This window comes from Oncorhynchus masou, unplaced genomic scaffold (assembly GCF_036934945.1).
Source record: "Oncorhynchus masou masou isolate Uvic2021 unplaced genomic scaffold, UVic_Omas_1.1 unplaced_scaffold_9137, whole genome shotgun sequence".
NCBI lineage: Eukaryota > Metazoa > Chordata > Actinopteri > Salmoniformes > Salmonidae > Oncorhynchus > Oncorhynchus masou.
In genome coordinates this window covers 1-9,752 of record NW_027015614.1, presented here as the reverse complement: position 1 = coordinate 9,752, position 9,752 = coordinate 1, and the positions used below count along the sequence as shown (strand labels likewise).

General features: G+C 38.2%; 5 non-coding genes across 5 annotated transcripts; all 5 read left to right on the top strand.

Annotated features, from left to right (window-relative positions):
* Positions 1-505: 505 nt before the first annotated feature.
* Positions 506-577, top strand: trnaq-uug (transfer RNA glutamine (anticodon UUG)). The gene has a single exon. It is a non-coding gene; the product is annotated as a tRNA-Gln (tRNA).
* Positions 578-2,750: 2,173 nt separating this feature from the next.
* trnat-ugu (transfer RNA threonine (anticodon UGU)) lies at positions 2,751-2,823 on the top strand. The gene has a single exon. It is a non-coding gene; the product is annotated as a tRNA-Thr (tRNA).
* Positions 2,824-5,003: 2,180 nt separating this feature from the next.
* Positions 5,004-5,076, top strand: trnat-ugu (transfer RNA threonine (anticodon UGU)). The gene has a single exon. It is a non-coding gene; the product is annotated as a tRNA-Thr (tRNA).
* Positions 5,077-7,256: 2,180 nt separating this feature from the next.
* trnat-ugu (transfer RNA threonine (anticodon UGU)) lies at positions 7,257-7,329 on the top strand. The gene has a single exon. It is a non-coding gene; the product is annotated as a tRNA-Thr (tRNA).
* A 2,185-nt stretch (positions 7,330-9,514) lies between these two features.
* trnat-ugu (transfer RNA threonine (anticodon UGU)) lies at positions 9,515-9,587 on the top strand. The gene has a single exon. It is a non-coding gene; the product is annotated as a tRNA-Thr (tRNA).
* Positions 9,588-9,752: the final 165 nt, after the last annotated feature.

Genomic DNA, 9,752 nt, shown 5'->3' with positions numbered 1-9,752 from the left:
AATATGTTTATAGTATGTATAAGCTAGAAGTAGAAGTCTAAGTATTGATGTCCATTAATTTAATCCAATTAAGGGAGGGGTGGTAGGGTTAAGGGAAAATAATACAATGGAATGTTTGTAAAAAAAATGTATGGGGGATTGGAAATGATGCAGACAGTTACATTGAAAGGACACACAATCTATCTGCAGTATGAAAGCTGATCTACCCCTAAAAATAACTAAATAGATGGTCATGAAGGAGAGGAGACAAGGAAAGCAGGAGAGGAGACTATTAAAGGAGATTTCTGGAAGAATGTTGACACCACTAGACCAGACCTGCCTGTGGGTCACATAGACCTGGGAGAGTTTGTCATTAAATGTATAACACAGGATGCCAAGGAATCTGCATTTACTGTAGTAGCCAGACTGGGAAACCTGCATGTTTGGTTACTGAGGTGTCTCTTTTATTTAAGTCAATGACGGGTGTGTTCTTTATAGTGTTCCAATTATTGAAATATGTCTGTATGGCTCCATAGCTCAGTGGTTAGAGCACTGGTCTTGAACCAGGGGTCGTGAGTTCAATTCTCACTCGGGGCCTTGCTTTTGACTCAACCTCTGTGACATTCATCTGAAACTTTACACAGTGCTGCAATGGGTGAGCTACTGTTTGCCAATTTCTTCCTGGGCTGCCCATCATGATTTAAAAAGTGCTGAAACGAGACAGGAGTAGCAGAGGTTGTGTCATCCAGTGATGCATGTTGAAAGAATAACAACATTCACTTGAACTTTTCCTTATATTAACTGTAACTCAGTAAAAACGTTTCAATTGTTGCGTGTTGCGTATATATTTTTGTTCAGTATAGTAAATAATGGCTACATCTGAGAAAGTATTAAAACTTCTTAAGGCTTGGGGGCAGTATTCTGAATTTCTGCCTGACTGACGTGTCCAAAGTAAACTGCCTGTTATTCAGGCCCAGAAGCTAGGAAATGCATATAATTGGTAGAATTTGATGGAAAACACTTTGAAGTTTCTAAACGGTTAAAATAATGTCTGTGAGTATAACAGAATTCATATGGCAGGCGAAAACCCAAGGAAAATCCATCCAGAAATCGTTTTATTTTTTGGAGCAAAGAGGCCTTTCCAATGCAAGTCTGTGGGTCTGTATATAAAAATTCCTCCCAGATTGCTGTACCTATGGATTCCACTAGACGTCAACTGTCTTTATACAAGGTTTCAGGCTTGTTTGTTGAAATACGAACAAGTAATAGTAGTTTTTCCCAAGGGAGCTCAACAGGAAAAGTAGGCTTTTGGCGCCCATAAATGAGGGTGCGCTCTTCGTTATTTTCCTTTCCTATTGAACACCGTTCTTTCTGTCTGGAGTATTATCCTTTATTTACATATTAGGGTACCTGAGGATTGAATAGAACATTGTTTGACTTGTATGAACAAAGTTTACTGGTAGCTTTTTGGATTCCTTTGTATGCATGTTGAAGGAGTGTATTACCTAAACCAATGGCGCCAACTAAACTAACTTTTTTGGATATAAAGAAGGACTTTATCAAACAAAACAAACATTCATTGTGTAGCTGGGATTCTTGGGATTGCAAACAGAGGAAGCTCTTCAAAGGTAAGTGATTAATTTCATCGCTATTTGTGATTCTGTGAAGCCTGTGCTGGTTGAAAAAATATTTTGATGTGGTGCGCTGTCCTCAGATAATCACATGGTATGCTTCCACCGTAAAGCCTTTTTGAAATCTGTCAACGCATTTGGATTAACAAGAAGTTAGGCTTTTAAATGATATGAGACATTTGTATCTTCATAAATGTTTAATATTATGACTTTGTCATTTGATTTTGGCTCTCTCCAATTTCACCGGATATTGTCGGAAGTGTGTATTACCCTCAAGAGGAGTGAAACAAGGTTGTCCACTGTCGACATATCTCTTTATTATGGCCATCGAAATGTTAGCTATTAAAATCAGATCCAACAATAAAATCAAGGGGATAGAAATCCGAGGCTTAAAAACAAAGGTGTTATTGTACGCTGAGGACTCATGCTTTCTTTACCCAAAACCACCATTTGGATGCACAGCCTCATAGACAATCTAGATCATTTCTATAACCTCTCTGGAATACAACTAAGCTATGATAAGTGTACCATTATAAAGTTGGATGGTTTTCAGAGATTGGTGGGAGGGTTGAGGGTAGCTGAAGGGTGGGACTAAAATTAAAAAATAAAATATGACTAATGTAAAATATACTGTGTCCCTAATATGTTTATAGTATGTATAAGCTAGAAGTAGAAGTCTAAGTATTGATGTCCATTAATTTAATCCAATTAAGGGAGGGGTGGTAGAGTTAAGGAAAATAATACAATGGAATGTTTGTAAAAAAAATGTATGGGGATTGGAAATGATGCAGACAGTTACATTGAAAGGACACACAATCTATCTGCAGTATGAAAGCTGATCTAGCCCTAAAATAACTAAATAGATGGTCATGAAGGAGAGGAGACAAGGAAAGCAGGAGAGGAGACTATTAAAGGAGATTTCTGAAGAATGTTGACCACTAGACCAGACCTGCCTGTGGGTCACATAGACCTGGGAGAGTTTGTCATTAAATGTATAACACAGGATGCCAAGGAATCTGCATTTACTGTAGTAGCCAGACTGGGAAACCTGCATGTTTGGTTACTGAGGTGTGTCTCTTTATTTAACTCAATGACGGGTGTGTTCTTTATAGTGTTCCAATTATTCAAATATGTCTGTATGGCTCCATAGCTCAGTGGTTAGAGCACTGGTCTTGTAAACCAGGGGTCGTGAGTTCAATTCTCACTGGGGCCTTGATTTTGACTCAACCCTCTGTGACATTCATCTGAAACTTTACACAGTGCTGCAATGGGTGGGAGTTACCGTTTGCCAATTCTCTCCTGGGCTGCCCATCATGATTTAAAAAGTGCTGAAACGAGAGACAGGAGTAGCAGAGGGTTGTGTCATCCAGTGATGCATGTTGAAAGAATAACAACATTCACTTGAACTTTCCTTATATTAACTGTAACTCAGTAAAAACGTTTCAATTGTTGCGTGTTACGTATATATTTTTGTTCAGTATAGTAAATAATGGCTACATCTGAGAAAGTATTAAACTTCTTAAGGCTTGGGGGCAGTATTCTGAATTTTCTGCCCTGACTGACGTGTCCAAAGTAAACTGCCTGTTATTCAGGCCCAGAAGCTAGGAAATGCATATAATTGGTAGAATTTGATGGAAAACACTTTGAAGTTTCTAAACGGTTAAAATAATGTCTGTGAGTATAACAGAATTCATATGGCAGGCGAAAACCCAAGGAAAATCCATCCAGAAATCGTTTTATTTTTTGGAGCAAAGAGGCCTTTCCAATGCAAGTCTGTGGGTCTGTATATAAAAATTCCTCCCAGATTGCTGTTCTGTATGGATTCCACTAGACGTCAACTGTCTTTATACAAGGTTTCAGGCTTGTTTGTTGAAATAACAAGTAATAGTGAGTTTTTCCCAAGGGAGCTCAACAGGAAAAGTAGGCTTTTGGCGCCATAAATGAGGGTGCGCTCTTCAAGTTATTTTCCTTTCCTATTGAACACACGTTCTTTCTGTCTGGAGTATTATCCTTTATTTACATATTAGGGTACCTGAGGATTGAATAGAACATTGTTTGACTTGTATGAACAAAGTTTACTGGTAGCTTTTTGGATTCCTTTTGTATGCATGTTGAAGGAGTGTATTACCTAAACCAATGGCGCCAACTAAACTAACTTTTTTGGATATAAAGAAGGACTTTATCAAACAAAACAAACATTCATTGTGTAGCTGGGATTCTTGGGATTGCAAACAGAGGAAGCTCTTCAAAGGTAAGTGATTAATTTCACGCTATTTGTGATTCTGTGAAGCCTGTGCTGGTTGAAAAAATATTTTGATGTGGTGCGCCGCCCTCAGATAATCACATGGTATGCTTCCGCCAAAGCCTTTTGAAATCTGTCAACGCATTTGGATTAACAAGAAGTTAGGCTTTTAAATGATATGAGACATTTGTATCTTCATAAATGTTTAATATTATGACTTTGTCATTTGATTTTGGCTCTCTCCAATTTCACCGGATATTGTCGGAAGTGTGTATTACCCTCAAGAAGAGTGAAACAAGGTTGTCCACTGTCGACATATCTTTTATTATGGCCATCGAAATGTTAGCTATTAAAATCAGATCCAACAATAAAATCAAGGGATAGAAATCCAGGCTTAAAAACAAAGGTGTCATTGTACGCTGAGGACTCATGCTTTCTTTTTTAAAACCACCATTTGGATCGCTGCACAGCCTCATAGACAATCTAGATAATTTCTATAACCTCTCTGGAATACAACTAAGCTATGATAAGTGTACCATTATAAAGTTGGATGGTTTTCAGAGATTGGTGGGAGGGGTTGAGGGTAGCTGAAGGGTGGGACTAAAATTAAAAAAATAAAATATGACTAATGTAAAATATACTGTGTCCTAATATGTTTATAGTATGTATAAGCTAGAAGTAGAAGTCTAAGTATTGATGTCCATTAATTTAATCCAATTAAGGGAGGTGGTAGGGTTAAGGGAAAATAATACAATGGAATGTTTGTAAAAAAAAATGTATGGGGGATTGAAATGATGCAGACAGTTACATTGAAAGGACACACAATCTATCTGCAGTATGAAAGCTGATCTACCCCTAAAAATAACTAAATAGATGGTCATGAAGGAGAGGAGACAAGGAAAGCAGGAGAGGAGACTATTAAAGGAGATTTCTGAAGAATGTTGACCACTAGACCAGACCTGCCTGTGGGTCACATAGACCTGGGAGAGTTTGTCATTAAATGTATAACACAGGATGCCAAGGAATCTGCATTTACTGTAGTAGCCAGACTGGGAAACCTGCATGTTTGGTTACTGAGGTGTGTCTCTTTATTTAACTCAATGACGGGTGTGTTCTTTATAGTGTTCCAAATTATTCAAATATGTCTGTATGGCTCCATAGCTCAGTGGTTAGAGCACTGGTCTTGTAAACCAGGGGTCGTGAGTTCAATTCTCACTGGGGCCTTGATTTTGACTCAACCCTCTGTGACATTCATCTGAAACTTTACACAGTGCTGCAATGGGTGGGAGTTACCGTTTGCCACTTTCCTGGGCTGCCCATCATGATTTAAAAAGTGCTGAAACGAGAGACAGGAGTAGCAGAGGTTTGTGTCATCCAGTGATGCATGTTGAAAGAATAACAACATTCACTTGAACTTTTCCTTATATTAACTGTAACTCAGTAAAAACGCTTTCAATTGTTACACGTGTTGGATATATTTTTGTTCAGTATAGTAAATAATGGCTACATCTGAGAAAGTATTAAAACTTCTTAAGGCTTGGGGGCAGTATTCTGAATTTCTGCCTGACTGACGTGTCCAAAGTAAACTGCCTGTTATTCAGGCCCAGAAGCTAGGAAATGCATATAATTGGTAGAATTTGATGGAAAACACTTTGAAGTTTCTAACCGTTTAAAATAATGTCTGTAGTATAACAGAATTCATATGGCAGGCGAAAACCCAAGGAAAATCCATCCAGAAATCGTTTTATTTTTTGGAGCAAAGAGGCCTTTCCAATGCAGTCTGTGGTCTGTATATAAAAATTCCTCCCAGATTGCTGTACCTATGGATTCCACTAGATGTCAACTGTCTTTATACAGGGTTTCAGGCTTGTTTGTTGAAATACGAACAAGTAATAGTAGTTTTTCCCAAGGGAGCTCAACAGGAAAAGTAGGCTTTTGGCGCCCATAAATGAGGGTGCGCTCTTCGTTATTTTCCTTTCCTATTGAACACCGTTCTTTCTGTCTGGAGTATTATCCTTTATTTACATATTAGGGTACCTGAGGATTGAATAGAACATTGTTTGACTTGTATGAACAAAGTTTACTGGTAGCTTTTTGGATTCCTTTGTATGCATGTTGAAGGAGTGTATTACCTAAACCAATGGCGCCAACTAAACTAACTTTTTTGGATATAAAGAAGGACTTTATCAAACAAAACAAACATTCATTGTGTAGCTGGGATTCTTGGGATTGCAAACAGAGGAAGCTCTTCAAAGGTAAGTGATTAATTTCATCGCTATTTGTGATTCTGTGAAGCCTGTGCTGGTTGAAAAAATATTTTGATGTGGTGCGCTGTCCTCAGATAATCACATGGTATGCTTCCACCGTAAAGCCTTTTTGAAATCTGTCAACGCATTTGGATTAACAAGAAGTTAGGCTTTTAAATGATATGAGACATTTGTATCTTCATAAATGTTTAATATTATGACTTTGTCATTTGATTTTGGCTCTCTCCAATTTCACCGGATATTGTCGGAAGTGTGTATTACCCTCAAGAGGAGTGAAACAAGGTTGTCCACTGTCGACATATCTCTTTATTATGGCCATCGAAATGTTAGCTATTAAAATCAGATCCAACAATAAAATCAAGGGGATAGAAATCCGAGGCTTAAAAACAAAGGTGTCATTGTACGCTGAGGACTCATGCTTTCTTTTAAAACCACCATTTGGATCGCTGCACAGCCTCATAGACAATCTAGATAATTTCTATAACCTCTCTGGAATACAACTAAGCTATGATAAGTGTACCATTATAAAGTTGGATGGTTTTCAGAGATTGGTGGGAGGGGTTGAGGGTAGCTGAAGGGTGGGACTAAAATTAAAAAAATAAAATATGACTAATGTAAAATATACTGTGTCCCTAATATGTTTATAGTATGTATAAGCTAGAAGTAGAAGTCTAAGTATTGATGTCCATTAATTTAATCCAATTAAGGGAGGGGTGGTAGGGTTAAGGGAAAATAATACAATGGAATGTTTGTAAAAAAAATGTATGGGGGATTGGAAATGATGCAGACAGTTACATTGAAAGGACACACAATCTATCTGCAGTATGAAAGCTGATCTACCCCTAAAAATAACTAAATAGATGGTCATGAAGGAGAGGAGACAAGGAAAGCAGGAGAGGAGACTATTAAAGGAGATTTCTGAAGAATGTTGACCACTAGACCAGACCTGCCTGTGGGTCACATAGACCTGGGAGAGTTTGTCATTAAATGTATAACACAGGATGCCAAGGAATCTGCATTTACTGTAGTAGCCAGACTGGGAAACCTGCATGTTTGGTTACTGAGGTGTGTCTCTTTATTTAACTCAATGACGGGTGTGTTCTTTATAGTGTTCCAATTATTCAAATATGTCTGTATGGCTCCATAGCTCAGTGGTTAGAGCACTGGTCTTGTAAACCAGGGGTCGTGAGTTCAATTCTCACTGGGGCCTTGATTTTGACTCAACCCTCTGTGACATTCATCTGAAACTTTACACAGTGCTGCAATGGGTGGGAGTTACCGTTTGCCAATTCTCTCCTGGGCTGCCCATCATGATTTAAAAAGTGCTGAAACGAGAGACAGGAGTAGCAGAGGTTGTGTCATCCAGTGATGCATGTTGAAAGAATAACAACATTCACTTGAACTTTTCCTTATATTAACTGTAACTCAGTAAAAACGTTTCAATTGTTGCGTGTTGCGTATATATTTTTGTTCAGTATAGTAAATAATGGCTACATCTGAGAAAGTATTAAAACTTCTTAAGGCTTGGGGGCAGTATTCTGAATTTCTGCCTGACTGACGTGTCCAAAGTAAACTGCCTGTTATTCAGGCCCAGAAGCTAGGAAATGCATATAATTGGTAGAATTTGATGGAAAACACTTTGAAGTTTCTAAACGGTTAAAATAATGTCTGTGAGTATAACAGAATTCATATGGCAGGCGAAAACCCAAGGAAAATCCATCCAGAAATCGTTTTATTTTTTGGAGCAAAGAGGCCTTTCCAATGCAAGTCTGTGGGTCTGTATATAAAAATTCCTCCCAGATTGCTGTACCTATGGATTCCACTAGACGTCAACTGTCTTTATACAAGGTTTCAGGCTTGTTTGTTGAAATACGAACAAGTAATAGTAGTTTTTCCCAAGGGAGCTCAACAGGAAAAGTAGGCTTTTGGCGCCCATAAATGAGGGTGCGCTCTTCGTTATTTTCCTTTCCTATTGAACACCGTTCTTTCTGTCTGGAGTATTATCCTTTATTTACATATTAGGGTACCTGAGGATTGAATAGAACATTGTTTGACTTGTATGAACAAAGTTTACTGGTAGCTTTTTGGATTCCTTTGTATGCATGTTGAAGGAGTGTATTACCTAAACCAATGGCGCCAACTAAACTAACTTTTTTGGATATAAAGAAGGACTTTATCAAACAAAACAAACATTCATTGTGTAGCTGGGATTCTTGGGATTGCAAACAGAGGAAGCTCTTCAAAGGTAAGTGATTAATTTCATCGCTATTTGTGATTCTGTGAAGCCTGTGCTGGTTGAAAAAAATATTTTGATGTGGTGCGCTGTCCTCAGATAATCACATGGTATGCTTCCACCGTAAAGCCTTTTTGAAATCTGTCAACGCATTTGGATTAACAAGAAGTTAGGCTTTTAAATGATATGAGACATTTGTATCTTCATAAATGTTTAATATTATGACTTTGTCATTTGATTTTGGCTCTCTCCAATTTCACCGGATATTGTCGGAAGTGTGTATTACCCTCAAGAGGAGTGAAACAAGGTTGTCCACTGTCGACATATCTCTTTATTATGGCCATCGAAATGTTAGCTATTAAAATCAGATCCAACAATAAAATCAAGGGGATAGAAATCCGAGGCTTAAAAACAAAGGTGTCATTGTACGCTGAGGACTCATGCTTTCTTTTAAAACCACCATTTGGATCGCTGCACAGCCTCATAGACAATCTAGATCATTTCTATAACCTCTCTGGAATACAACTAAGCTATGATAAGTGTACCATTATAAAGTTGGATGGTTTTCAGAGATTGGTGGGAGGGGTTGAGGGTAGCTGAAGGGTGGGACTAAAATTAAAAAAATAAAATATGACTAATGTAAAATATACTGTGTCCCTAATATGTTTATAGTATGTATAAGCTAGAAGTAGAAGTCTAAGTATTGATGTCCATTAATTTAATCCAATTAAGGGAGGGGTGGTAGGGTTAAGGGAAAATAATACAATGGAATGTTTGTAAAAAAAATGTATGGGGGATTGGAAATGATGCAGACAGTTACATTGAAAGGACACACAATCTATCTGCAGTATGAAAGCTGATCTACCCCTAAAAATAACTAAATAGATGGTCATGAAGGAGAGGAGACAAGGAAAGCAGGAGAGGAGACTATTAAAGGAGATTTCTGAAGAATGTTGACCACTAGACCAGACCTGCCTGTGGGTCACATAGACCTGGGAGAGTTTGTCATTAAATGTATAACACAGGATGCCAAGGAATCTGCATTTACTGTAGTAGCCAGACTGGGAAACCTGCATGTTTGGTTACTGAGGTGTGTCTCTTTATTTAACTCAATGACGGGTGTGTTCTTTATAGTGTTCCAATTATTCAAATATGTCTGTATGGCTCCATAGCTCAGTGGTTAGAGCACTGGTCTTGTAAACCAGGGGTCGTGAGTTCAATTCTCACTGGGGCCTTGATTTTGACTCAACCCTCTGTGACATTCATCTGAAACTTTACACAGTGCTGCAATGGGTGGGAGTTACCGTTTGCCAATTCTCTCCTGGGCTGCCCATCATGATTTAAAAAGTGCTGAAACGAGAGACAGGAGTAGCAGAGGTTGTGTCATCCAGTGATGCATG